The sequence below is a fragment of the Petaurus breviceps genome, unplaced genomic scaffold (genome assembly GCF_028583685.1).
Source record: "Petaurus breviceps papuanus isolate PSGF00001 unplaced genomic scaffold, PetGlider_PUasm1.0 108, whole genome shotgun sequence".
Classification (NCBI taxonomy): domain Eukaryota; kingdom Metazoa; phylum Chordata; class Mammalia; order Diprotodontia; family Petauridae; genus Petaurus; species Petaurus breviceps.
The window spans coordinates 4402495-4430350 of record NW_027185593.1 but is presented as its reverse complement, the minus strand read 5'-3'; the positions used below and the strand labels follow the sequence as shown (position 1 = coordinate 4430350).

Sequence of the window (27856 nt, the reverse complement as noted above, 5' to 3'; positions counted from 1 at the left end):
CTGTACCCTCATGGCAACAAGCTCTCTGTCCTACACGTCCTCTTTCCTGCTGGAAATATCTGCTGTCCTGGGATTGGGGAAGACTTGGGGCTTCCTGGAGCAAGGAAGGTCTTACCTGGTGGGCTTTGTTCTTTGGAACTTTTGATTTCTCACCACAGAATGTGTTAGACAGCAAGGAGAGACCTTGCAACACAGCATGACAGAAGTAGAAGGGACCTTAGAAAACAAAAAATTTCCCAGCCCTGCATGACTTAGAGTCATGACAATGACTATGAGCATAGCTGATATTTATATAGCAATTGCACTGTTACAGAGCACTTTCACATCCATTATTTGATTTGACTAACATTCAACATTTGTTTATATTTTAAATCCCCTTCTCATATTTCTAACAATAGCTTGCATTTATGTAGAAGTTGAAGGTTTACAAAGTGCTTTGAAATTTGCAAGTTCCCATTCTATAAATGAGGAATCTGACCTGGGAAAAGATAGGAGGCTCCAAAGATGTTAAAGGACTTGCCCAGGGTCATTTATTAATCAGCACGGTCCATGTGATGGGCTCTGTGCTAAGTGTCTGGGATGTAAGGAAAAGCAAACAATCCCTGCTCTTAAGGAGCTGGCCAGCTAATGGGGGAGACAACAGGCGCACCGCACCGCTTTGTGCAAAGAAGACACTGGCAGGATAAATTGGGCTGGTGTCAAAAAAAAGAGAGATGCTGAGATTGAGGAGGACTAGCAGAGGTACTGACCAGCAAGGGCAGCTAGGGGGTGACTCAGACACAATTTGAACACGGGCCTTCTAACCTCTTCAAACCCCTTTTTCTTTCCTAAGCTACCTTTCGCTTGCCACCATGTGAGGTTGTGTTCCTTCAAATCCTACCACATTATGATTTCGGGGTTCTTGTAGAACAAAGGCTCTTAACTGGGCTCCATGAACTTTTATATAAAGAGGAATAGAGCTACAGAGAACTGTATTTCATTAGAATTAGTTTCCTTTGTCATCTTATATATTGTATTCTATGCATTTTAAAATAGTCTTAGAACGGGTCCACAGGTTTCACCAAATGGCCAAAAGAGTCCATAATAGGGAGAAAAAGGATAAGAACCCTTGTTCTGGAGTTTTTCCATTTCTGATTTTTTTTTTATTGCTATAGACAGAGTTACCTTTGCACGACTCAGAGTAGATAGTAATGACTCCAGGAAAAGGCATTTTGGGTTCACAGACAAGACTACCCCCCTAGAGATAATAAATTTTTAGTGAGTAGCATGCATAGCTTAAACTGGTTAGTCTAAATCAAGCTATGGGAAAGAAGATTCAAAGGAGATTTGGGCAAAAGAATGCTTCCCCTGTGCCTTTCACAATCACCCTGAGGAGAAAGCCTTTTTTTTTTTTAACTTATCCTGTTTTATTAACTATTCATCCCCTGTTCCCACACCTACTGCTTTCCCAGCCCAGCCAGGACCTGCAAAGTATTGCTTGTTTTTCCTCCAACAGCAGCGTTTGCTGCATCTCCAACAGACCTTGCTAGTCTGAAAATCACTCTCCTTGGCAGAGAACAGGCAAAAGAAGAGGCTCTGCCTTCTCTCCCTTGTCTCTGCCCTTGTTTCATACACCCGTACTGTCACTGTCACTGTCTGCCCCATGAAAGAAAGTGGAATGAAGACCAGTGGCGATTGTTTTAGGGATGCACATTTTTACTTGATTTCACATCAGCCTTCTCCACTCTACCTACTCCAGCTGCCACCAGGCTCGTTCCAGGCCTGATTACTCTACCTAGACTATTGTAATAGCAGTGTTCTGCAAACTTGGTATTATTGTTGTCATTGATAATAATAATAACCAACACTTATGTCAAGATTTTAAATATCAATAAATCTAATCATTTACATATATAAAAACAGAAAGAGAAGATTATACATGAAAACACAAACCTATTACATTCAGCTTGGATTTTTTAAGTATGTTTTAAATTTAAATACTGTGGTACCAACACTGTCCTCATTGTCTGTGGCCCTTTCTGGCTTTCTTCTCTCTTCTTTTGAAATATTTTATTATCACTCTGTTCTCTTTTTTCTTCTTTTTTTCTTTTTGTTTTTGCATCACTCTTACTACACACCTATTCCCTCATCCCTCAGGATGCCTCAGGAATATATTTCAGACCCTGTCTGACTAGGAACCCCCTGCACAACGTCCCTAACAAGTATTCATCCAGCCTCTCTTAAAAGCTGCCAATATAGATGCCAATATTTCAATTCAGTAAATATTCATTAAGTGGATATCATATGTAGTCATTGAGGCATGGAGGAAACCCTGAGTTCTTCGAGGCTGTGCCAGTGGAACACAAACTGGCAGAGTCTGCAGTGCTGGAAAGCCTTCAAGTACAAGCCCAGCAGCTGGCTGCTTTCTGAGGGCCAGCCTAGCAAAGAGGCTTATAGTGGAATGAACAGACCAACTAACCATTGATTCTTTGGCCACACCAATCCAAAAAACAAAGAAAAATACAAAATGACCCCATCAGAGTTTCAGAGTTTTTACATTGTCTGTAAACATTCAATGGTTCGTACTCAATATATTATACTTATTCAGTTACCAAGGAATCAACATGTTCCTGGAGGAGCTAAATTATATTGGTCCTGACATTCTCACTGTAAATGAAAGCAAAGACAAAAAGAAGTGAGAGTGTGAAATGGAAGGATTGCTGACAGCTTCTCCTTTCAGCTACAATCAAGCAAAAACACATGCAGGTGAAATCAGAATTGCAAAAGTAATCCAAATGCCAGTGGGGAAAATAATGGGCATAAATAGGTTGCTGTATATTACCAACAATGAATTATGAGCAAAAAGTGGCATAAAAGATGTATTATTAAGCTGTTATGGCAGCCAGAAAAAGAGATGGGCTGGTCATGGAGTGGGAATGAAAGATAATGGATGGACAGACAGCCCCCAGGCTAGTGCTAAAGAGGGAGAAAAGTCTAGACATGGGAGACATCTTGTGTAAAGGCACAAAGTGGAAGATGGAATATTGGGGATGGGAAGGGGGAAGGAGAAGAGAACACCCTGCTATAATTCCATACTCTCTTGAGAATCCACAGACCCCATCAGGTGTTGATTCATTTTCCTTTGTCTTGTAACATTTGTTCACAGATGTCTGGACTCATGTAGATTATCTCATTATATTCTCTTCTGTTATTAATATCTTCCCTGATGGTTTATCTGCTTGTATTTGAGTCTTTATTTTAGTGTCTTCCTTCTGAGATCTTTGGTAATTTCAATCATTTTTTTCCTTATAGTCTTACTTTCCCACGTCTTCCCCTTTGATGGTGGTTTCCTCGGGAACTGAACCTCAAAGCTGTCTCAATCTCCTCCCACACTAGTCAATTCACATTTCACTGGTCTCAGTCTCTACCCCAAGTGACTTGTGGTGACATAGAACTGGTCATAGCCGGATGCCAGTCCTCTTCACTTCAGGCCTGACTCAATTCCTCAGCTCTCTGACTGAGCAGTGATGCAGCACAGATTGCCCAGTATGGTGGTAGGTGAAGGAGGAGGGGCCCAGTGATCAAACTAGTAATTAGAGATTAGCCTTCTCTGCTATTAACTCATCAATTTGTTACTTCTTAAGGTTTCTTAGACTGTGGAAGACAGCTGAAATGGTTTTATCTTTTACACAAAATACCTATTTTGAAGAAGTTTAAGAGATCATGAGGATCAGAGAAAGTATCTAGTCCTCCATCATGTTGGTCACATGACCCAGAAGTCACCATCAGTTTCCATTTGTTATCCAGCTGCATAACTGGACCACCTCCTTCTGGCAATACATTTCTCTGATAATATCCTTTACGTTGCTTCTCCCACAAAGGTCTTCATTGGTCAAGTATAGCTGCCTACGCATGCCCACTGTGCAGAACAGTCCAACAGTCATTCATGAAATGCCTACCATGTATAATCCATCAAACAATAAGCATTTATTAAGCACTTGCTGTGTTCCACATACCATGCTAAGTGCTGTGGGTATAAAGACAAAACCAAAACCATCTCTGACCTCCAGAATTGTACATTCTAGCAGAGAAGACAACACACACACATGTATACTTGTGTGTACAGATACAAGTAGGTTCAAGTGGAAAAGCACTAGCAGCAGGGTGGGCGGCAGGAAAAGCCTCCTGAAGAAGGTGGGATATAGGCAGTCTTGAAAGCAGCAGCAGTAAGGAGGGAGCCTTCTGGGCATAGCAGATGGCAGTGCAAAGGGATCCAAATGGGAGATGAATAGTGTGGAAAGAGCAGTAAATAGGCCAGCAAAGCTAGACTGTAGAGTACTGGAAGTAAGTAATGTGTGAGGAGACTAGGCAGATAGGCAGGAGCCAAGCCATGAAGATCAAACACTGTGCCAGGCTCTAGGAACAAAAAATTGAATGAAAAATAATCCCTTTGCTCAAGAAACTTATGCTGTTTGGGGGCTATGATGTGCTATACATAATAATTTGAGGAGGTAGAGTGCCCTAAAAACTAGGAGGATCAGAAAAGGTCTCCTCCAGGAGATGACACGGACTGAGTTTCTTCATCTCCCTCTCAATCTTCTACTGTCCTTCTGCTTAAGATCTTACAAATGGGTTTAAGGTCCAAATCAGTCTTGGCCTTGGTTTCCATAGCTCTACTTGTCAAGGAAGTCAGATGTTTGCTCACTGAAGCACTTTCTAGGCTCCATTAGCCAGCTCACTTTGGCAATTTCTTTGAATCAGTTAAACTTTCTAAGGAAATGGTTCTAGTCTGTGTCAATGTCTGCTCTTTTACCAATTTCTCATTTAGGGGGCATCAGCAGCTCATTAGAGTAGATCAGCTATTCTAGTGGCATACCATGTCTCATGTTTTGTCTTCTAAATTGTCATTGATTTTTACCTTTGCTCTTACTAGTCTATTTCCAAATGACTATCACTTCAGTAACCAGTTATTTCTTGTGTGTTAGAAATAATTGGTACCAATTTTTGTGGTGGTGTTCGGTGCTTGCCATTTCTAGCACCTCCTAATGTGCTTGAAAAAAGTATTCATGATACATAGACATGAGATTTCTGTATGGTTCTTTAATAAAACCTTTGGTCTATTTCATTTCTTACTCCTAAACCATGTTTTCCAACATAATTTTTATCAGCTTCTCTTATGCTTACCTCATTGAAGCTACCAAATACTGGAATGGCTTGTCACATAACATAGTAAGTGCTTAATAAATGCTTGTTGGCTGACCAACAAAAGGTGAGACTTTTGCTGAGAACTGAAGGAAGTATGGGAAGCCAGGAGGTAGAGATAAGGAGGGAGAGAATCCCAGGCATAAGGGACAGTCCAGAGCAAGAAATGGGTTGCTGGTTGGACGAAGAGCTAGGAGATTTCCATACTTCCCCTTATCCCCATCCATTTGGCCTCCCCAGTTCCACTCCTCATCACTTCTTACCTGAACTGTTCTAATGGCTAATGAATTGCTCTCCCACCTCCAGATTTCCCTTCTCCATCTGTTATCCCCACAATCAACAAACTGATATTTCTAAAGCATATATGTAACCATGTCACTTCCCTGCTTGAGAAGCTCTTGTGATTGCCTATTGCTTCTAAGATAAAACAAACTACTAGCATTTAAAGCCCCTTGTAACCTGGCTTCAGCCTACCTTCCCAGATTTATTGAACATCATTCTTCATGATGAATTCTACTTTCCAGCCACATTTGTCTGCTTGCTGTTCCTCATGTTCCTTGTCCCATTTTCCATCTCCATGCATTTTCATTAACCTATCCAGACCTCTTTTCTTACTTCTACTTCACAGAATCCCTGACTTCCTTCAAGGTTCATCTTAAGTATCTCCTCCAACAAGAGGCCTTTTGGGGGCCCCAGTACCTAGTGCTTCCTGCCCCCCAAATTAATTTGTATTTTTATTTTATACGTACACATTATTTCTACCAATAGGATATAACTCTTTGAAGGAAAGAATTGTTTCATTTTTGTCTTTTTTCCCCTGGGGCTTAGCAGTGTACCTAGCACACAGTAGGGCTTTAACAAATGATTATTGAATGAGTGAAGGTTGAATTATCCATACTCTGCATTCATGTGAGGCCAGGAATGTTATTACTATCCCATAGCTGACATTGTTGCCACAGAAATACTCGACGTTTCTATTGTCGTTCTTCCTATATCATCTGCTACCTTCTGTGGACTGTGTCTGCCCTAGAAGTTATATGTGATCCCTTTTCTCCTTCTGCCTTCATTTTTAGTTTAAGCTTTTTTGATAAGATCCTCAGGTTTTCCAGCAGATATATTCTTTCTAGCCTCATTAGATGCACTTCATCTCTAGTCAAAAGCCTGTCTTTCCCATATCTTAAGCCATGATCCAAAAATCTAAATCCTTTTCTTCAACATCATCCACTTAGCTAGCTTTTCACTTCTCATGAAAAGTAGCAGTTGTGAATTTTATAAACTCCTTGGTGGCAAGGACTCTTTTTCACTTTATCTTTATATCTTCAACACCTAACACGGTGACAACCACACAATGGGCACATAAGTAATTTATGGATTGAATCAAATGACCACACCTGAGGCAGTATAATGTCTGAAGAGACCATTAGCTTTAGGGTCAGTCTTTTAGACTCTAATCCTGCTATGTTTCACACTCTTGGGGGTAGACATCCAATTTGTTCCAGAGATCATGAAAGCGACTGAAATAGGTGCTTAGAACTTGGTCAGACATCGAAGATGCCAAGGTCATCCACTTCATCTCAGGCCATCACCAGTCATCTTGACTTTTGTCTTCCATGGTACTGCTATGATTCTGGAAGAGAGAGTGAGGCTGAGGACTTTGTGCAGCTCTGCCTCACTTAAATCCAATTCACGTGCAAGTCATCACCTGTGATGTCATTGGTCCTCTTCCAAAGGATGAACAATAATTCTGCAATGCTACTTACTTACCTGCATGATCATGGAATTTATGACTTCTGTAGGCTTCAGTTTCCTCATCTATAAAATGAAAGGATTGGATGAAAATGGCCTCTAAGTCCTCTCCTAGCTCTAAAATCCTTTGACCCTTCGAACCGTCAGTGCTTCCAGGTCCTTAAGGAACCTGCCCAGAACTTGCTAAACCCTAGAGATGTTTCCTAGATGCTTCCTAATCTTTTGCAAGTATAATTTAACTCCTACATAAGTCACCAGTCATCAGCTTTAACAAGGGCAGGCAAATGACTTGTCCAGAACCACATAGCAAATTTTTCATAAAACCAGGACGACAACCTAGACTTCCAGGCTACGGCTCTTTCCAGTGCTCCATGGCAGGCAGTCACACAGCCCTCAGTCATGAAAAGAGCTTGCATTTTCTCTCTCAATATTGTTTGTCCAGCCATAGAAATCCGATGTTGAGCTGTTGGGATTTTTTTTCCTTCCTTTTTTTTGAGGGTTGGGAGGTTGCTGCACTTGGAGGAGAAAAATTCAATAGCTCATTCAACTGCAAGGCTACTAGCTCAGGAAGTTTTAAAGAAAGACGGAGCCTGCTTTTGTCTTTCCCAGAGACAAGGCATCAATGCCATCACCCTCCCAGCCTCTCTCTGTGCCAACAAAGCATAAGATAATCATTGTAACTAACGAAAGGATGCACACTCACTTGCCAGATTTTCCCCCACTTCCTCTCTGAGCCCACCTTCCAATAGGGGTTGACTCATAGTCAGGAACATTTTGCTCATAGGGCCTATTACTGCATGGAAATTCCTTCCCAGCTTCTCTAGCAGCTGGGAGTTCATTGTCTACCTTAATTGGGAGATTTGAGAAGAGCAGGCTCTTCATAAAATCAGCATAGACCTGGCATCTGCTACCAGAAATTTACCTAGGGCAGATTTACTTTTCCATTATGTTGGCACAGTGAAGTCCACGAAGTTTGGTGGGATAGAATAATACTGAATGGGAAATCATTACCATGCTTGAAGGGCAGTCTGTTGGGATTATTGCAGACTGGACTCATGATTTAGGTTCCAGTTTGGGAATTCTATGATCCTAAAGTTCAGAAGATAGGTTCTAGTTCCACCTCTGCCTCTGACTCCTTTGGGACCTTGAGCAAGACATATGACTCTCTAGCCCATGAAGTGAAAGAAGGTCAGCTGGACAATTTCTTGTCGCTCCCAGTTCTGAAGCTTTAGTACTTTATTTCATTCTATAATCCTATGTACAATTAATTGGAATGCCTTGGGTAATGTTTTTCCTAGTTAATTGAGGTGTACCCTTTAAGTCTGAAACCATTCTATTACATGAATGTGTATTACTTTCTTTCATAGGCAAGCGTAGTCTGGGGAATGGGATTGAAGCATTTTGATGACAAGTGATCTTACGTTATTTCTTGTACAAGCTAGAAGTGCAAAAGAAGGGAGTTATTAGGTTGTCCCAAGTTATCTCCCCGAAGCTGATAGTTTATTTTTACCAAGCTCCACTTGAAGTTTTTTTAATCTTCCTGATTAGACTGGAAGTGTCATTGGAGCAATGATCAGGTCTTTTTCATCCTACATTCCCTACTTTCCCTAGCACTGCCCCTTGCACGTGATAGGTGCTTAGTAAACAAAAATGGACAAGAAATCATGGGATGTCAGCCCTGTCAGGGAGCTTAGCAATAACAATAATGATAGATTACCTTTCTCTAGTCCTTTACAGAGTATAAGCACTTTCTTCACAACAACCCTGGGAAGCAGGTAAGACTAGTTGTATTATCTTCATTTTTCAGAGGGGAGATCATGACTTGCCTACACCAGAGTCAGCGCTGAAAGGAGCCTCAGAACAGGGATGAACAGAGTGAGAAGGAGCTTCATTTTGCAGCTAGAGAAAATGAGGCAAGGGAGGGATTCCCTACCAGTCCTGCCCAAGTCGGTGCCCTTTGGCTCCTGTAATAAGAAGACTATGTCTTGGCGACTGTCACTTAGTTCAGTTTCAGGGATTTGAGCAATGAAACTATTGCCTCAGCATTGCAGGCTGCATAGTTCACATTCTTTTTCCTTTACGCACCCAGATCAGCCAACTTGCCGAAACATCCGTTGAAATTACATTCTTTCTTTTCTTTTGGGGAAGAAAACAGTTCCAGCAGTTGCTCAGATGTCAGTTTATCTAGCAGTTTGGGAGTGGCTTGCTCCCAACTATGAGAAATATGCCAGGAATTCAGAGACCAGGGGGATCACCAGCATTTTTGTTTTTTACTGTAATAATTTTCTGACTGGCTGGAAATCACCCTTTTGGGTGGAGTTTGTACCTTGTGCCTAAACTGTGAGGAAGATTTGCCCTTACAAGCCTTTCTGGAGAAGGCCCCAGGGTGCTGTCCTGCAGTTGGAGCCATATGGCTAAACCTCTGTTTTTCCAGCTGAAACATGTCAAGGCAGGTTGAGTTTCTCTGGCTCCTCAGGATGCATACCTCTGAGGTGGCAGTTTCATTCTCCAATTTAGGTGCTGCCTTTGAAGGCTATAGATCACCAAAGGAGGAAGAAGTCTCCCAGGAACCCGAATTAAATGCATTTGTTGCTGCCAAAACAGTCACCAGGGGCAGCTCCAACTGAGGAGAAAGAACACTGAGCTTAGAAGTCAAGATACCTAGATTCTAGACTCTCTCTGGAAAAGAAGAAATCTTCAAATGTAAACCATAAAATGTTAGAATGGAAGGCCCCTTAGAAAATAGGATGTCAAAGCTAGGAAAAACTTTAGAATTGATGATGTTATAAATACAAGGGACCCTGAAGTAGGAGCTCTGCCATTGACTTACTCTGTGTATAACCTTGGGTGAGTCATTTCTTTTCTCCATGCCTGTTTCTTCCTTGCAAAAATGAAAGGGTTCTGCCAGGTGACCCCAAAGAGTGCATTGCAGGTCTGATATTCTGTGATCCAGATCTCTCTAGCTACTAATGACCAAACTCTTCTTTTCTCTAAGATATGTCATCTTTTCACTTATTCTGTTAATCTTGCCTCTGCAGGCAAGATGATGGGATAAGCTCTGGGAAAGACCCAATGCAAACCATATTAAGATTCTTCATTTGAAACAAAGGACCTAAATCATGATTTGCTATCTTCTTATTCTTGGGTTCATCCCAATACCTTCAGCATAGACAGACCGTATTGCTCATACTGACTTATAGGGAAGGAAGCAGTTTTCAATGCCACAGAAGCCTTACATCAGCATTGCAAAACTGATATTGCCTGAGGAGAAGAGACATAAATGTTACATTAAGAAATCTTTACAGAGATTCACCGTAAGAAGCAGGGAATAGATATACTAAGGCTCTTTCTTCATCTGTAAAATGAGGAGGTTGGATTTGGACTAGTTAATCTCTGAGGTCCTACTAGCTTGGGCAGTCTATGTTCTAAACTAAACCTTCCAACTTGGAGATTCTGTACATTAAGAGTGTAGCCAGCTCTGACATTCTTTGTGCCCAGTGCCTCCCAACTCTACTATCCCATGTTCTAAGTTTCAAGGCTTGTAAATTTTAAAATGTTAAATAATTTTTGAGTTAATATTGGCAGGATTATGATGTTCCTTCCAATTCAAACATCCTGTGTCCTGTGTACCAGCTCTAATATCATCTGCTTCCATAGCCCAGATGCACAAACCAGCCCTCTGAATGTTGTCTGTCCCAACTGCAGGTTGGCAGGAAGTGATGAATAAGACTCTGCTCCAATGCTAAGAGGAGTATCACTCTGGGCTGACATGATAAAACTGGTTAAAGAAAACACCAAAGTTTAGCAGAGGATAGGAAGCAAAGAGGGAGCCATCAATTAATCGGAGAATGGCTAAATAAAGCGTAGTATATGAGCGTAACAAATTATTACTTCTCCAAAGAAATGATAACTGAAAAATCTAGAGAAATCTGAAAAGACTCATATGAACTAATGAAGAGTGAAGAAAGCAGAATGAGAAAAAGTATGCATGCCATGACTACAAAATGTAAATGGAAAGAATTTTTAAAAAAGGTGGAAACTGAGCTCTGTATAATTATAATAATAAACATTTTGGGCCCTGGAAAAGAGTTGAGAAAATGTACTTCCCTCCCTTCTTTTCAGAGGGACATCTGTGGCTTTGCTGAACTCCTTTTTTTCCTCCATCTTTTTGAATCTTTGTTATGAGGGTTGGCTTTCTAGGTAGTAGAGAGAGGAGAGATACTTGAAAATACAGAAATGAAAGATATAAAAATAAGAAATAATACCACCAAGAAACATTTGAATTGAGTTCTAAAAGATAAAACTGTTATAAAACATACTTGCTTTCACCATCATCTTGTATCTAGGATGTACTCAGTCCTGGGCTCAGGACACAGTTGAGCTTAATCTGCCATGCCTTCTGTTTTGATAGTGGTTGACAGTAGTCATTGATTGTATGAGTGATGAACTCCTGGCTCTTCAATTGCTTTAGTCATTGAAGAAAGAATCAGGTTCCCTAGTTAAGATTGTACCTTAGCTAAAGCAAGAAAAGGTTCTCAGTTGTTTTAAAAATATTTTCAGGCCAAGGGCTGGAATAAAAAAAAAAAGTTACTGGTTTTTTTCTTATTTATCCAGAAAAAACAGAGTACTCCACACAAATGCCTTTCTTTGAGCATTCCATTTTAGAATGCTACAGGAGCTGAGAGTGTCTGAGGTGGGCAAGGCCCTCAGAACATTAGCCTAGCAGGGCCAAAAGTGCCCTCAAGAACATGGGATGCCAAAACTCATATGGGCCTTGGAAACCTCTCTTAAGCCCAACTCTTCACTCTGTAGAGGAGTAAACTGGGTTTCAAGGAAGGCAAGTGACTTGCCAGAGGTCACACATAGTAAATAGAAGTGCTGGAACTAGAATCAGGTCTTCTGAATGTTCCTATTTCTGCAGCACTTTACAGTTTACAAAACATTTTCCCCATAACAGTGCTGTGAGGTAGTTTAGTGACTTGTAAAACCCCCATTTTACAGATGAGGCAAGTGAGATGCAGAGAAGTGAATTGACTTGCCTTACTGGGGGACCAAGCATTAAGAGCCAGAACTAGGGACTTTCACCCAAGTTATTCTTGGACTGCAGGTCCAAGGCTGTCTCTAGTAATACCTGACTTGCCCGGGAGGCCAAGGAGCTGGGGAATCTTAACCCTCTGAATGTGGTGGTTCTGGCTCCAGAGTGGGAGCTGAGCTCAGTGACTTCTGGGAGTGCGAGGTATGACTTGCTGCTCTGGAACCACAGGCAACTGGCTGCTGCATGTAATGTGTGTGTATGATCTTACCAAGTTTTCCAACATCCTCTTTCCTCTCATCTTTTTTCTCTATTTTGGCCCCATGAAATAACAGTGTTCTGGACACTGTCTGCACACTGTAGCAGCACTAGTAATAAGAACAATAACAATTTAGATTTCTATGACATTTTAAAATACTTTCTACAAAGTACTTTCCCCACAACAAACCTGTAAGGTAAGTAGCATAAAAATTATTCCTGTTTTACAAGTGAGGAAACTGAGGCTCAGAGAGGTTAAATGGAAAAATTATTGGACTTGAAAACAGGAAGACCCAGATTTGAGGTCTACCCCTAGCCATGTTGCATCTAAGCCTCAGTTTCCTCATCTGTAAAATAATATTTGCCCTACCTACTATTTTACAGGATTATAATGAAGATAAAATTAGATATAAGATGTAAAGGCATTTTAAACTTATAAAGAGCGATTTAGTAAAATGATGGTGTTAGTAATCAGTCCTGCCAGTAACCTGCTCAGCATCTCTCACAGTCCTTCCTTCCTTCTTCTGTATTCCTTTTAGCACCCCAATACTGACCTTGGTTGAAACCTTGTTGGACTATTGTAGTAACCTCACAGATATTCTGCTCTTTACTTTCTCTTCTCCTGCATCCCTCACATCACTGCCACAGTAACCTGATGTGTACAGTAGAGGCCTGGAGATGGGTTCATGTCTGCAGTTCAGGTACCATCAGTCTTGCTAAGAGGGGCCCATCACTAACTTGGATGTAAAACAATGGAATTTTTGGCCACAGCAACTCTTAAAGACCATCTCCTAAATTTTAGGGGGATTTTGATCTACATCAATTGAGATAACCTTCATATCAGTGAATGACCAATCTTTAAAATACTTAAATATCCATAGATTTGGTCCTGTGTCTTCTCCGCTCAGAAATCTTCATGGGCTCCCCATTGCCTGCTGACTTGCAAAAGCCTTCCCCATCTGGCATCACCAGCCTACCTTTCCAACCTCCTCTCTGTTACTGTGCTTCTTTCCTTGTGTTCTACTCTCCAGCCCAACTGCTCGGTGCTCCCCAAGGTCTCGTGCTTCCCTCTGTCAGCAATGTCATTCTTCTTCTTTGCCTGCTGGATTCCTCCTCAGCCTTTAAAGCCTACTGACAGCATTCCCTACCCCAAGAAGCCTTTCCTGATTCCCGTAGTTGTTAAACGTTCTCTCAAACTCCAGGTGACACTCTGTTCTTTGCCTCTTTAATGCACTCCTGTGTTACTGTGAATGATCATAATCTGTGTCATGTGTCATACGCACTCAGCTGGACTGTGAGTTCTGTGAAGTCACTTCTCTCCACTTTGTATCTCTTCCAGTTCCCATTCCAGGCTTCTGCACACAGTAGACACTTAACATATTATTTCTCAAATGAATGGTAGTAATGTTTCACTATGAAACGTAATCTGGGCCTTGTGATCAATGGCTGCTTCAGAACCATCACTGTCTGACTGACGCTGCAGTTTGCATACAAGTAATTGCACAGGATTATCAGAGCTTTGCTTCTTTGTTGCAAAGTTCCTTAAAAGGCTCTTGTGCTAGGTGATGTTTACCTTCTAATGAATGATCTTTCAGAGTCACTCCATTGACCATGTTTACCCCATACTAAGACTTGGTGATCCGTAACCTGTCTGTGGGTACATATAGCCTCCAGTTACTAATGACGTGTTCAATCAGTCCCATTCAGAAACAACAAAGTCTTTCTCTATAGGTGTCAGGCAGAAAGCGGGGAATGCAGTCAGTTACCCAAGAAAGCACCTGCTGCCGACATGCCAGGGAGTCTGGGGGATCCTGAGAATTAGAACAAGAAAGAAAATCCTAGAAATCATTGAGTCCAACACCTTCTTTCTACAAAGTAAGAAACTGAGGCCCAGAGAGAAGTAACTTGAAGGTTAGTTATACAGGCAGCAAACAGAAAGCTGGGAACTAAACCAGAAAACCCGCAAGTTAATAAGAGGAGAATTTGTAAATGAAGCCTGTAGTTATAACCTGGCTTAGGCTGCTTGACAAATTCAGATTCATCGTTGGAAGGTGCACTGATAGAGTGGGAAGAGAATTGACCTGAGAGAACTTTGAGCCACAGCTCTGCCACTGACCAGCTGTGTGACCCTAGGCAAGTCACTTAACCTTTCTGAACTTTAGTTTCCTCATTTTTAAAATGGAAATCATAATATACCAACCACCTCACAGGATCATTGTGAGGACTATGCTCTATAAACATAAGGTGTTATTCTCAGTAATAATAACAGAGTTCATGCTTTTTTTTTTTACAAGTACAGCATCTGATTTTAAACAGTGTAATGGAAAGAGCATTGGACTAGGAATTAGAAGACTTGGGTTCTAATTTCATCTGTCATCAGTTTGTGGTGGTATCTTTGTGAGAGTCATCTCTCTCTGGGCTTCAGTTTCCACATCTATAAAATCAAGGCTAGACTTCAGTTCCTTTTGCTCTAAAGCTGAGTTCTGAAAGCCCGCCTAGCTCTGATTTTTCACGTTCCAAGGACCTTTCCACCTCTAGTTTTATATATTATAAAATCATTTCCAAATCAGACATTTGATGTTCTGTGATCCTATGAGGGCTTTAAAAACTTTAAAGCAAGGCAGCCAGGTGGCTCAGTGAGTAAGAGTACCAGCCCCAGAGTCGGGATAACCTGGGATCGAATCCGGGCTCTGATACTTAGCACCACACCCAGAAATAACTGGCCATGTAACCTTGAGCAAGTTACTTAACCCCAATTGCTTTAAAAAAAAAAAAAGATGCTTTACCAAAACTTTAAAGCAATATAGAACCATGATTACTATCATTGCTAGTAGAATTTACCCTAGTAAAAGTGACAATTTGGGTGAAAGCTGCCAAATATAAGTCATTATATAAGAAGAATCGCTTCTTAACATTTGTTGTCTATAGTAGCAAAAATGTGGAGATCTGGTCTCTGAGTATTAAAACAGCATCATCAGGGGTGGCTAGGTGGCACAATGAATAGAGCACCAGCCCAGGACTCAGGAAGACCTGAGTTCAAATTTGGTCTCAGACATTTAACACAAAAAAAACCAGCCATGTGACCTTGGGCAAGTCACTTAACCCCAACTGCCCTCCAAAAAGCAAAACAAAAAACAACGTCATCATGAAAATAATAGAGAGGCAGGGGGGACTATCAATGAATCAAACGAGAGATTGTGTTAACTCAACAAGGGATGCTTATTCAACAAGGGATGCTTAAAGAATGTTACAGGGACCTCAAAGGGTTCATAGAACGCTGCCTTTTTACACAAGAGCCACTTCAGGCAAAAATCCCTCTGAGCTCGCAGATGTCCCACTTGCCGCAGATCAGTGCCTTGACCTGTCATTGTATCTTAATGCAGTTGAGGAGCATAGTAGAGGTAGTCGGAGCCAAAAAAGTCTTGGCCTAGAGCCTCCTTTCATAAATGCCATCCATGTAGCCTTTGAATTATGGAAACAAGCATAGAATAACAGAGGTGGATGGAAATCTTAGAGCAAAGAATGTCAAAAGTGGAAGAGTTCTCAAGACATGTAGCGTCAGAGCTGGAAAGGACTTAATACCTAGAACCTAGAATATCAGAGCTTGAGGGGCCCTTAGAACGCAAACTATTAAAAGAAGATCAGGCTTTAGAAATCATCTAGTACATCATTTCCCAAGCTCTATTCTCCCAGGGCCTGCTATTTTGCATTATGTGAATGAAAATTAATAAGAAAACTTATCATATTAGCAATATTTGTACCTCTTATACTTTAGTGAGGAGTCCTTCCTATAAGACAATGAAGCCATACCTTTTGATGCTGTGTGATTTTTGTCACATTATCCTTTAAGTGCTCCATAAAGGATGCTCCCAGTCCATTAGAGGCCTACATATAGGTGCAGGGCCAGAGTCATCTCTCTCTTGCTGTATGACCAGCCCTCTTGCTTTTCTAGTCATACATGTCCTTGATAATGTTTTTTACACCACTTTTCATGTATAATTTGCTGCAGTCTATTTTCAGCAACCATGCATCCATCATTCCATTACCCTTTGAGTCACCTGTGGCAGAGATTATAATGTTCCATAATTTCCAGCTATATAACATTAGAAGAAGAATATTGGTATTAAAGAGATGGGCTTTTGTGACTGGCCTCTAACATATTAAACATGAAATTATGTAGCTATCAAAAAATATATACATGCTACAAAATTTTTAGTATTAACGTGGTCAATTTCTTCCATTTTGCTTGAAAATTCCCTGTCCCTCCTCAATTTGCTTATACTCCTCTAAATCATAATTCTTCCCCCACTTAGTATTTGTGCATTCTGTCAATATCTTTCAAGCCCCAAAGTGTTCCTTGACCACATTAGTTTAAGAAATGCTGATCATAGAATCATATATCAGGAGCTGCAAGGGACCTCAGAGGTCCTCTAAGCCAGAGGTGTCAACACAGCCCAAGGCCAGCAGTCCTATTCCTCCCACAAAATTACACAAAATGGAATTGGGAAATGTTTAACAAAATAAATAAAAATGTAACACAACATAGATAATAAGATTTCCTGAGTCAATATGGGGCCCACAGGGATCAGTTTCTATTTTGATTTTGACACCATTGATCTAGACCAATCATCTCATTTTACAGATTAAAAAAACTGAGGTCCAACAAAGGAAGATGAGTCACGTGAGGCTTGTGCCAGAGGCATCGTGATCAGACCCTAGATCAATTTATTTTGCAGTTAACAAAGAAGGCCCCAAATTTCCACCGATTGTTTTTCTGATGTGCAAAAATACTAACACAGTCCAATTAATAGAAGCCCCAACTGCTGACTTCTCTTGGTATTTTGTCCATCCTCATATTTTCAGAGAGGTGGCACCACAGTCTTCCCAGGTGATAGGCCATTCTGTTTTCATAGATATGAAAGAAAGGAGGTTTCACAACTGCTCTGGGGAAACTGGTTCTAGCAGAACACCTGTTGCGTGAGGAAGTTCAGGTCACCTTGTGCCTTTCTTCCTGGGTGTGCTTTGGCTTCTCCTGCAGCTCTGTTTAAATTTAAAAAACAACATGTCCCTTGCTATGCCCAATGTCCCCCTAAAAAATGCAACTGTTAACCTTGAGGACCCCCTAGCTACTTGGGAAACAGAAGTTGTATAGTCACTAACAAACACCATCTGAAAAGCCATAAGGTGGTAGGGCTGAAAGGATATGAGAGCATAGTTTCCTCATCTGTAAAATGGGGATAATAACAGCACCTTCCTCCTAGAGATGTCTTGAGGATCATGTGAAGTGTTATATGTAAAGCACTTGGCAAACCTTAAAATGTTCTAAAATATAAGCTGTTGTTAATGAGCAAAAAAATGACAGAACTGAAGACTTGAAAGATTGTATAGTCCAACCCCTTCATTTTGCAGAGGAAGAAATCGAGGGGATAGCCCAGGACCAGAAGAACCAAAGTCAGCTGACTCAACCAAGGTCACTCTTCATTTCAGCTCCATAAATGCTTATTAATTCAATTCAATATAATTCAGCAAATAATTATCATGCACCTGCTGTGCGCCAGGCATTGGGGAACAAAGACAAAAGAATACTGCTCCCTCCCCTTGAGGAACTTACGGGGAGGGGTAATGACAACACAAAATTATTCAAGGAGATTAAACTTAGGCTGTCGTGAAGGGTGCTAAGGATTCCAAGAGGTGGAGGTCAGGAGGGAGTCCAGGCATGGTCTGTCAGAGCATGGAAGTGGGATATAATGAAGCACATACAGGGAGCTACAGCACATAGGCCAGTTTGGCTGGGACAAAGATGAGAGAGAATGATGTGAAACCAGTCTGGAAAGATCGATTATGAACAGCTTTAAATGAGCTTATATTTATACAAAGGGATAATAGGAAGCCACCAAAGCTTTTTGAGTAAGGGATTGACATGATCACACTTTGATTTTAAGAATGCTAACTGCAGGGTAGACTAGAGAAGAGAGAGATCAGACAAGGGGACCAACTAGGAAGCCAGAGCCAGGAGGTGATGTAATACTCCAGAGAGAGGCCCCAAAGGGAAGGGAGTGGAGGCTCTGTGAAAGGTGAAAAGGGGACATCTGTGAAATGTCATGACAGGATGATCAACAGGACTTGGATATGTAGGGAATGAGAGAAAATGAAGAGTTCAGGAGTGCCTCCAAGATAAAATATACACTCCTTTTTGTAAGCTTTTTTTTTTGCTTTTTTAAATTTTTTTTGGAGGGGAGAGAGCAGGGCAGTTGGGGTTAAGTGACTTGCCCAAGATCACACAGCTAGTAAGTGTTAAGTATATGAGACTAGATTTGAACTCAGGTCCTCTTGACTCCAGGGTTGGTACTCTATTCAATGCATCATCTAGCTGCCCCTTTTTAAGCTTTTAAATCCCTATGCAACCCAGCCCCTAACTTTTACAGCTTAATCAGCCACCATTTCCCCTCCCATATTCTGCAATCCAGCCAAACTGTTCTCTTCCTTACACACAGCCCTACATCTCCCATCTCTGTGTCTTTGCACTGACCATCCACGTGCCTGGAATGCACTCCCTCCTTACTTAAATTTCAGAGAATCCTTGTCTTCTTTTAAGATACATATCAATGCCATCTTCTCTATCAAGCCTCTATTGGTCCTCCCAACTGGTAATGCCCTCCCTCCCAAATTGCTTTATATTTAACTGATTTTTGAGTGTGTTTGTTAACTTTATGAGATGTATGTATATGTGTATGTATGTATAGAGGGTGTCCCAAAAGTCTCAGTGCACGTGTCTTTGTTGTTTTTCCCATTAGAATGGATTGTTTCATTCTTTGTACTTGTATCCCCAGCACCTAGTTCAGGATGCAGCACGTAATAGGCATTTCATAAATGCTTACTGATTAATTCATTGATAACTCAGGTTGCAAATCTGGGTGACTAAAAAGGTTGGTGGTGCCCTCAACAGAAATAGGAATGTTCAAAATAAGGGTGGTTTGAGGGCAGAATTCAATGAAATTCAATTCATCAAGCACTTAAATCTCTTCCATGTTCTCAGCACTCTGGCAGGTACTAGGGATAAAAAGTCAAAACCAAACCAGTCCCTGTTATTAAGGAGAAACTACATGGACACGGAGGAGAGTTTCCAGGGGTGGGCAGTGGTCAGCAGTGTCAGATGCTGCAGAGAGGTCATGGAATATGAGAACTGAGAAAATTGGATTTTGCACATACCATACAAAAGATGGAGATACAGCGCTAAAATACAATATAGTCCTTGCCCTCAAAGAGCTTACACTCTACTGGACAGGGAAATGTGTGATGGACAGAAGGTAGGGGGTGATGGGGACAGATGAAAGATCCAGAAAGAGTTCCAGGAAGATTTTGTTCTGATTCAGGGACAGCTCCTTGCACCATTTATCTCAGCCCGTGTGTCCACAGAGGAGCAAAAGGAGCTTGTGTTCCTCCTGCCTGGAAACAGCTGAGTGCAGAACACGTGTTTTTCATGGAGTGATGCAGCAGTTCCCACTTGTACTTTTCTCACAACACCCTTGCTAAGTAGCCAAGTCAGAGATGATCATCCCCATCTGCAGATGAAGAAACTAAGCATCACAGAGGAGGAGGAGGGACTTACCTGTAGCCATAGAGAAAATGGCAGTTCAAGGCAGCTAGATGATATTGTGAACAGAGTGCAGGCCTGGAGTCAAGAAGACTCATCTTCGTGAATTCAGATCTGGCCTCAGACACTTACCATCTGGGTGACCCTGGGCAGGTCATTTAACCTGTTTGCCTCAGCCTTCCTCATCTGTAAAATGAGCTGGAGAGGTAAATGGCAAACCACACCTGTGTCTTTGCCAAGAAGAGTCAGACATGACTGGAAAACAACTCAACAGCAACAATAAAAGTGGCAGGTCAGGAACTCAGACCCAGGCCTTCTTCCACATCCAGGCCACTGTTTCCTTCCACTGCACTCAATGCTTCTTGTGGCACTTAGCCTTTGCAGCTTGGCATTAGTCATGGTGACCATGGAAAAGTCACGTTTTCATGTATATAAAATGAGCGGTTTTGCTCATTTCTGACATCCCTTCCAGCTCAGAGAATCTATGAGACTATAGATAGTTTTTCATACATCTTTGTGTCTATTTAGATATGTTCTAGCCCCACCCCAACTAAACTGTCAGCTCCTACTGGGCAAGAACCACATTTTCCGTCTTTGTATCCTTCATAGTACCTTGTTCAAAGCAGTCACAGTTCATTAGTTGATTTGAAACAGAGGATCCCAAACTTATATGGCCTACTACCCCCTTTTGGAAAAAAAAATTGCTTAGTACCCCCCTAGAAATCTGCTTTCTTTAACCATTTAACATTTTTTTAAAAAAATTTGTCATTTCAAAAAAATACAATTTTTTTCTTAAAAAAAGATGCATCTTAAATTTAATAATTTATTGTAAATTTGTTAGGGTTTCCCTGCATTGAAATTTTGATGACCCAGTATTATATTACATAACCATATAGTATCATATTGTAAACATGTCATTACATGCACATATTTCTGCCAATACAAGCTGAACTTCCCAACAATGCACTACATGCTAGCCTGCCAACACTTTCTTGTTAAGACCTATCAGCAGACTTGACCACTAACTGGTTATAATTTGCATTAGGTGTGTTTATTTGGAAAATAATGTAATCACTATAGTTTTAACTCTGACAACAGATGAAACATGTACAAATGGTTTTTCAAGATTTTATCTTCTCTTCCTTCTTGATGCTTCTACCACCCCCCTTATTTTTATTCAGTGCCCCCCCCAACTGCACCCAAAGCTACTACCACCCCTTTGAATTGTTCCAGTACTAGCCAGGGGGTGGTTTCAACCACTTTGGGAACCTATGAATTTTGAAAGGATTGCCCCCATTAGCATGGTGGAAAAAACATGGTATTTAGAGTCAGGAGAACTGGCTCTGACACATTGACTAACTGGTATATAATCCATGGCCCAGGATCATAGGAAAACAGCTCAGCAGATTTACACAGATTTACATGTGCCAACTTCGATCTCAGAGACTTCTAATGCAGTCTTTCTTTGACTCATGCCCCCCACCCAGGGTTTTCTCTGGGACCATTAGTATTTGACTCATTTGTTTCCACCCAGAATTTCCAATAGAATTTGGGTCGTGTCTAGGTCTCCACAAAAAAAGGGGGAAAATACCCTCTATTCTCATTGAAGCTCTCAGACTAACAGAACATCAAACAGCTAAGCTTTATTTAACCTAGCCAAAAAAATCTACAAAGGACTTGCACCTGGTCCCATAAATAGCTGAAAACTTTTTCCCCTCTCCTGAAAGTCTCCACTTCTCTGGGACCTATACAGTCCTCCAGACTTCCTGTTCTACCCTGGGGTTAAGACCATCCTCTCAAGAGAAAAACATTAAGATTCCTGGATAATTAAACAACCTTCCCCTCCAAAGAGCATCACTTCCCCAGGGACTTACACAGTCCTCTAGACTTACTGTACTTCTCCAGGGTTGAAGCACTGCCACCCAAAAGGGAAGGCTCTCAGACAGGGCAGTTTGAGGATCAATTCTCCCATTCCTCAAATTTGCACAATCTTACATAACTCACATTACCAGTAGTAATACTCTGATGGGAAGTGCACTCCTTGAGGGCAACAACCCTGAGAGAAAGGTGCTATAATTATTCCCATTTTGCAGTTGAGAACACCAAGGCAAACAGGTTAAGTGACTTGCCCAGGGTCACACAGTTAGGAAGTATCTGAGGTCAGATTTGGACACAGGTCCTCCTGACTCCAGGCCCAACACTTTAACCACTATTCCACCCAGCTGTCTGATCACATAAAATAACTTAGGTAAAGCACTTTGCAAACCTTGAATCTTTCTGTAAATGCTAACTCTTATTATTAGTCTCTTCTGAGCTCCAGTCTTGAATCTCCAACTGCATGTGTTTCAAAGTGGGTGTCCTCTAGACATCTGAACTCAGTATCTTTCTCTTCAGACTTCCTTATTTCTCTCAAGAGCATTACCATCCTCCCAATCCCCCAGGTTCACAATGTTGGTATTCTTCTCGACTCCTCTTTCTGCCTTATCTCGCACATATCTAATCAGTTGGCAGATCCTGTCATTTCTACCTCCACTCACTGCCAGTACCTTCCTCTAAGCCCTCATCAGCTCTTACCTAGACTATTGCAGTAGCCTCCTCATTGATCTCCAGTCTTTGGATTTTTCCCTTCTCCAATCCATCCTATTGTAGACACAGCTGCCAAAGTGACTTTCCTAAAGTTCAAATCTGTCTATGTCATTCTCTACTCACTAATAGTACCCTATTTCCTATATGATAAAATTATAAGCTTTTCTGTTTGGTCAGTCAAGTAGGTCAATAAACATTTGGCACCTACTTTGCTGCCAGTGACTGCTAAACACTGAGGATACAGTGTGAAAAAAAAATAGTGCCTGCCCTCAAGGAGTTTGCAGTTTAATGGGGGAAAATAACATGCAAGAGGAAGCTGAAAAGAGAAAGGGGGAGCAGAGAAGGTAGTTGGGGGCATGATGGAAAAGTCAAAGAAATCCCAAAGTTAGTGCAGTCAGGCAAGAAATGAGGAGAGTCCTGAGCTTTCTCTCCTTACCTGGAGGTTTGGGAGCTCATGTCTCTACCCTGAAATCAGAAGGGCAGAGGGCAGTGATAAGGTGGAATACCAAGGCTCAACGATCTTAAAGATGATGTTTTCCCAATAATGAGCTTGGCTTCTAAAGCCCTTTACAATCTGATCCCTACCTACCTTCCCAATCTTACGTCATACATTAGCACCTTCCATAAAGTCTAGAATCCATCCAAATAGGCCTTCTTACTGTTAGACACGGGGCTGTTATGAGACTCAAAGGAGATGATGGATGTAAAGCACTGTGCAAACCCCATATGAATGCCAGTTGTTTCATTGTTGTTATATCATCATTATCGACAGACATTAGTATTATCCTGTAATCACCAGGCCTCTAGTCTAGTGATGCCTTCATTCCCTGACCCTTCTACTAACCTCCTCCTGAGCTCAAGCAGTGTTTCTTATAGACCAATGCTGGGATGTTCTGGTAAATCGTCCACAAATCAGGGTGGCTAGGTGGTGCAGTGAATAGAGCACTGGCCTTAGAGTCTGAAGGACCTGAGTTCAAATCCGGCCTCAGACACAACACAAAAACTAGCTTTGTGACCTTGGGCAAATCACTTAACCCTAATTGCCTTACATTCCCCCCTCCAAAAAGCCAAAAAAAATTTTTATTAAAAAAAATAAATGGTCAACAAACCAGTGGCTGTTTTCTAGTGATACTCACTGAAAATGTATTACTCAACTCTTGCAAGCTGGTTAGAACTGGCTCCAGCACACCTCTGTTCACATGTATCTCTCCATATCCTATTTCTACACCTTTTCACCAGATCTCCCCCATGCCTGGAATGGATTAACTTTTTATCTCTGCCTCTTAGACTCTTGTTTCCTTCAAAACTGTTCACAGATCCCTCCCAGTTATCAATGCCCTTCCCTCCAAAAATTTACCTTGTACTTCTTTTGCATATACATACTTCTTTATATGTTACATTTTGTCTTCCTGTATAGAATATAAGACACTAGAAGGCAGAAACTGTTTCAATTTTGTCTTTGTATCCCCAGTACCTAGCACAGTGCCTGCCTGCCACAGAGTGGTCTCTTATAAATGCTTATTCATTCTTCATTGGTAGTGTAAATTTCCTTATCAGGAGTTTCTTAGACCTATGAAATCATAAATCTGAAGGTAATCTTTCTGCGTCATGGTTCAAAGATTGGAAGATTCTGGACACCAGGCCATGTTGATTTGCTGTTCTGTCACCTTTTTTTCTGTCACTGTTTTTTCTGTAGTCTCTGACCTAATTGTATTAGTTCTTTCTAATCTTAAGTTGCCTGATTTGTGATATTGTGACCTTTTGGTTTGCATAAGGGAAAAGAGATAGTTTTTCTGATGATCCCTACCTGTAACAACTATATTTTAAAGGATGTAGGTCACAGCTGCTTGTACAACAGCCCGGTTGACATTTCACATAAATTCTATTATGTTACCTTTTGTCTCATTGAGCATAGAAGGCAAAATGATATAGACTCATAGGGACACTTGTGGAACTTCAGCCTAAAAAGATGGTAGACAAATCATTCCACCACTGAGCCCCAGTTTCTTTAGCTGCAAAATGAGGAGGCCAAGCTAGAGAATCTCCCCTTACATCACTATCTCCCTCACCATAACACAGCCAATCAGAAAAGGCCTGGCTCACCAGTGCCTCTTGAATGCACCCCACTTACATCTATGTGTAAATCAGCAGTCAGCCTCTTTATCCCATGGTTAGCAGACTAGAGCCATTTATGGAGTTTCTGTACCAACTCTAGGAACAAAGTACTTCCATGACACACCATCATTCCTTTCTGGAAGCCAGCCCTCCAGCATCTTCCACTTGGAGGATTACATCTTTACACTTGCCCATTAGACTTACTTCACCTTTATTCCCACATGTATCCATCCCTCCTTCCCTACCTAGTGAACCATCCCTTATAACAAAGTATAAAAAGAAAAAGAGCTCAATGGGACCAACAGGATTTAGGCCTAGATGTTTTCCCCAGTCCTCACTAACTCTAAAAAAAACCCAAAACCCAACCCTCAAAAGAAGAAGCCTATGCCTTAGGTGGAACAGTTATAACTGTTTCCACAAGATGAGAAACAAGAAGCCCAACAAGGTACGAGACAGCTTTATGAACTGGCTGTGTGGAATGCCCATCCTTCATACCCTCACTCAGTGTCCCTCCCCTTCCAGATTTCATTTCTGGTAAAGTACACAAACTAACAACTCAAGAGATTAGCATCCTGCTGCAGTCCCTACTGCTGTTTTCTAACGCTAACCTTCCTCTAGCATGTTGTTACAACAAACTTAGAAATACAAATATAGATTAGAAATTACAGATTAGAAATACAAGTATACTGAAATCAAAGATAATCTGGAAGGAGAGAAGCAAAAAGCAGTAACATTAAAAGAATATGTGATCTCCATATACATAGGACACATTGATCCAAAAGAGAGGGTGCATAGAAACAAGTTAGGCCTTCCAGAAGAACATGGCAACTCAGAAAATTCCATTGCTATAATGAAAAAAGAAAGAAAGAAAAAAGAAAATTTCCCTGAATTTCTAAATACAGAAAATAAAGCACCAATCGAAATCATCTACATATTACCTCCAGAAATAGAGAAGTTCAACAAACCTAATCAATAAATCAATAATGTCTGACAGTTATATGCCATCAGAACACATTATTTAAGGCATGAGTAATGAATAAGTAGAAAACAAAGTAGTGGTCACCAAGAATATGAAAAGGCAGCCACAAAAGCTAAATTAATCTCTAGCTACACTAAAAAAGAAACAGTATCCAGGACTAAGGAAGTCATGGACCCACACTGTCCTCTGCCCTGGTCAGACCACATCTGGAGTATTGTATTTAATTCTGTGTGCCCCAGTTTAGGAAAGAAATGGGTAATTTGGATAGTATCCAGAGGAGAACAGTCAAGATGGTGAAGGACTTCAGGTCCTTGCTGTAGGGGAATCACAGCAGGGCCCAGTGAATTTGGAATCAGGAAACCTTGGGTTCTAATGCCACCTCAGACATTCAGCCTCTTAGCCCCAATTTTCTCATCTGTAACATGGGGATAATAATAGCACTCACCAGGCAGAAAGACATAACATTTTCAAACATGAACAATACATGGATTTGTGTGTGTGTGTGTGTGTGTGTGTGTGTGTGTGTGAGAAAAGAGACAGACAGAGACACAGACAGAAAGAGAGAGAGATTTCAAATATGCTTTGGATAAGATGGCTGCTGGGGCCATCTTTGAAATTCTTTGAAGAGCAAGTCACACCAGGCTAACTTCATTCATGTTCTTTAGAGAAGCGATCGACAGAAATTTTTTAAAGTGCTTACTCTGTGCCAACTTCTGTGCTAAGCCCTGAGGCAAAGAAAGGCAAAAAACAGGCCTTACCCCCAAGAAGCTCATATTTTAATAGGGAAAACAACATGCAAAAAAATGTGCAAAAAAATTCACACACATACATATAATATGTACATACACATGTATTCATTCATACAGTATACATGGAAAGTCATCTCAGAAGGAAAGTACTAGCAGTGAGGTGGACCCCTTAGAAGGTGAGTTTGTAGCTAGGTCCTGAAGGAAATCAGGGAAGCCAGGAGGCAGAGGGGAGGAAGGAGAGCATTCCAGGCATGGGGACGACCACAGGGAGGATCGTGTGCAAGGAACGGCAAGGAGGCCAGTGTCCCTAGAACACAGAGTAGGTGGAGGAAAAGTAAAGTAAGAAGACTAGAAAGATAAGAGGGGCCAGGATGTAAAGGGCTTTAAATGCCAAACTAGAATTTTATACTGAAACTTAGAGGCAGCAGGGAGCCACTGGAGTTTCTTGAATAAGAGCATGACATAGTCGTATCTACACTTTAGGAAAATTACTTTTGACACAGCTGAGTGGAAGATGGATTGGAATGGGGAGAGGCTGAAAATCAGTTCAAAGGACATTGCTAAAGTCCTGGAGATAGGTGACTATGTGAGTAAAGAGAATGTGTGTGTGTGTGTGTGTGTGTGTGTGTGTGTGTCTTTATGATAAGGCTGAAAACAGATTGACTATCTAAGGTGAGTGTGAGTGAGGAGTTGAGAATGACACTGAGGTTGCAAGCCTGCATGGCCATGAGGATGGTGGTGCCCTCAACAGTGAAAGGGAAGTTCCAAAGATAGGAGGGTTTAGAGAAAAAGATAATGAATTCTGCTTTGAACATGTTGAGTTTGAGATGTCCAAAAGGTAACTGGTGATTCGGAGATTGGAGCTCAGGAGAGAGGTTAGGGCTAGATATACAGATTGGAAAATTACTTGCATATAGATGATAATTTAACCCATAGAAGCTGATGAGATCACCAGGTGAGATAGTTTAGAGGGAAAAAAGAAGAGAGCCCAGGACAGGATGATGTGATCGGTAGAACAGGGGAATGGCAGGTTTTTTATCTTAGATTTTAACAAAGCATGTCACAGGGTCTCTTATTATACCATCTTTGTGGATGTGGTATAGAGATCTAGACCAGGCAGTAGTATAGTTAAATGGACTGATAACTACTTAGATGACCCAAAAAAGTAGTTATTAATAGTTTCCTGTCAACCTGGGAGGAAGTCTCTATCAGAATACTTTGGGTGTCTGCCCTTGCCCCTGTGCTGTTTAACATTTTTAACAATGACTTGAATGAATAATAATATTAATAATAATAATTAGCATTTATGGAGCATTTTAAGATTTGCAAGGCACTTTACAAATAGTATCTCATTTGACCCTTACAATTACCCTGCTAAGTAAGTGTTGTTATTATGCCCATTTTATAGATGAGGAAACTGGGTCAGGCAAAGATGAAAGGACTTGCCTAGGATCACACAGCTAGTAAGTGTCTGAGGCCAGATCTGAATTTAGGGCTTTGTGACTCCAGATCCAGTACTCTCTCCAGTGCACAATCAGCTGCCCAGTGAGTGCACAGGTGAAAGTATCAAGGACATGCTGGTCAGATCTGCAGATTACACGAGACTAGAAAGTCCA

The 27856-nt window shown here is 41.2% G+C and overlaps 1 protein-coding gene across 3 annotated transcripts in view; it reads left to right on the top strand.

Annotated features, from left to right (window-relative positions):
• Positions 1-27856, top strand: part of GNG7 (G protein subunit gamma 7) — a 160717-nt gene that overhangs the window by 104925 nt on the left and 27936 nt on the right. Inside the window, exon 1 of one of the 3 annotated variants that reach the window (XM_069077283.1) lies at positions 8683-8702. The exons of the other annotated variants lie outside the window; for them this stretch is intronic. The gene's annotated coding sequence lies outside the window, so the exon portion shown is untranslated. Of the gene's footprint in view, positions 1-8682; positions 8703-27856 lie in introns of those variants that run through there. 3 annotated transcript variants of the gene reach the window in all.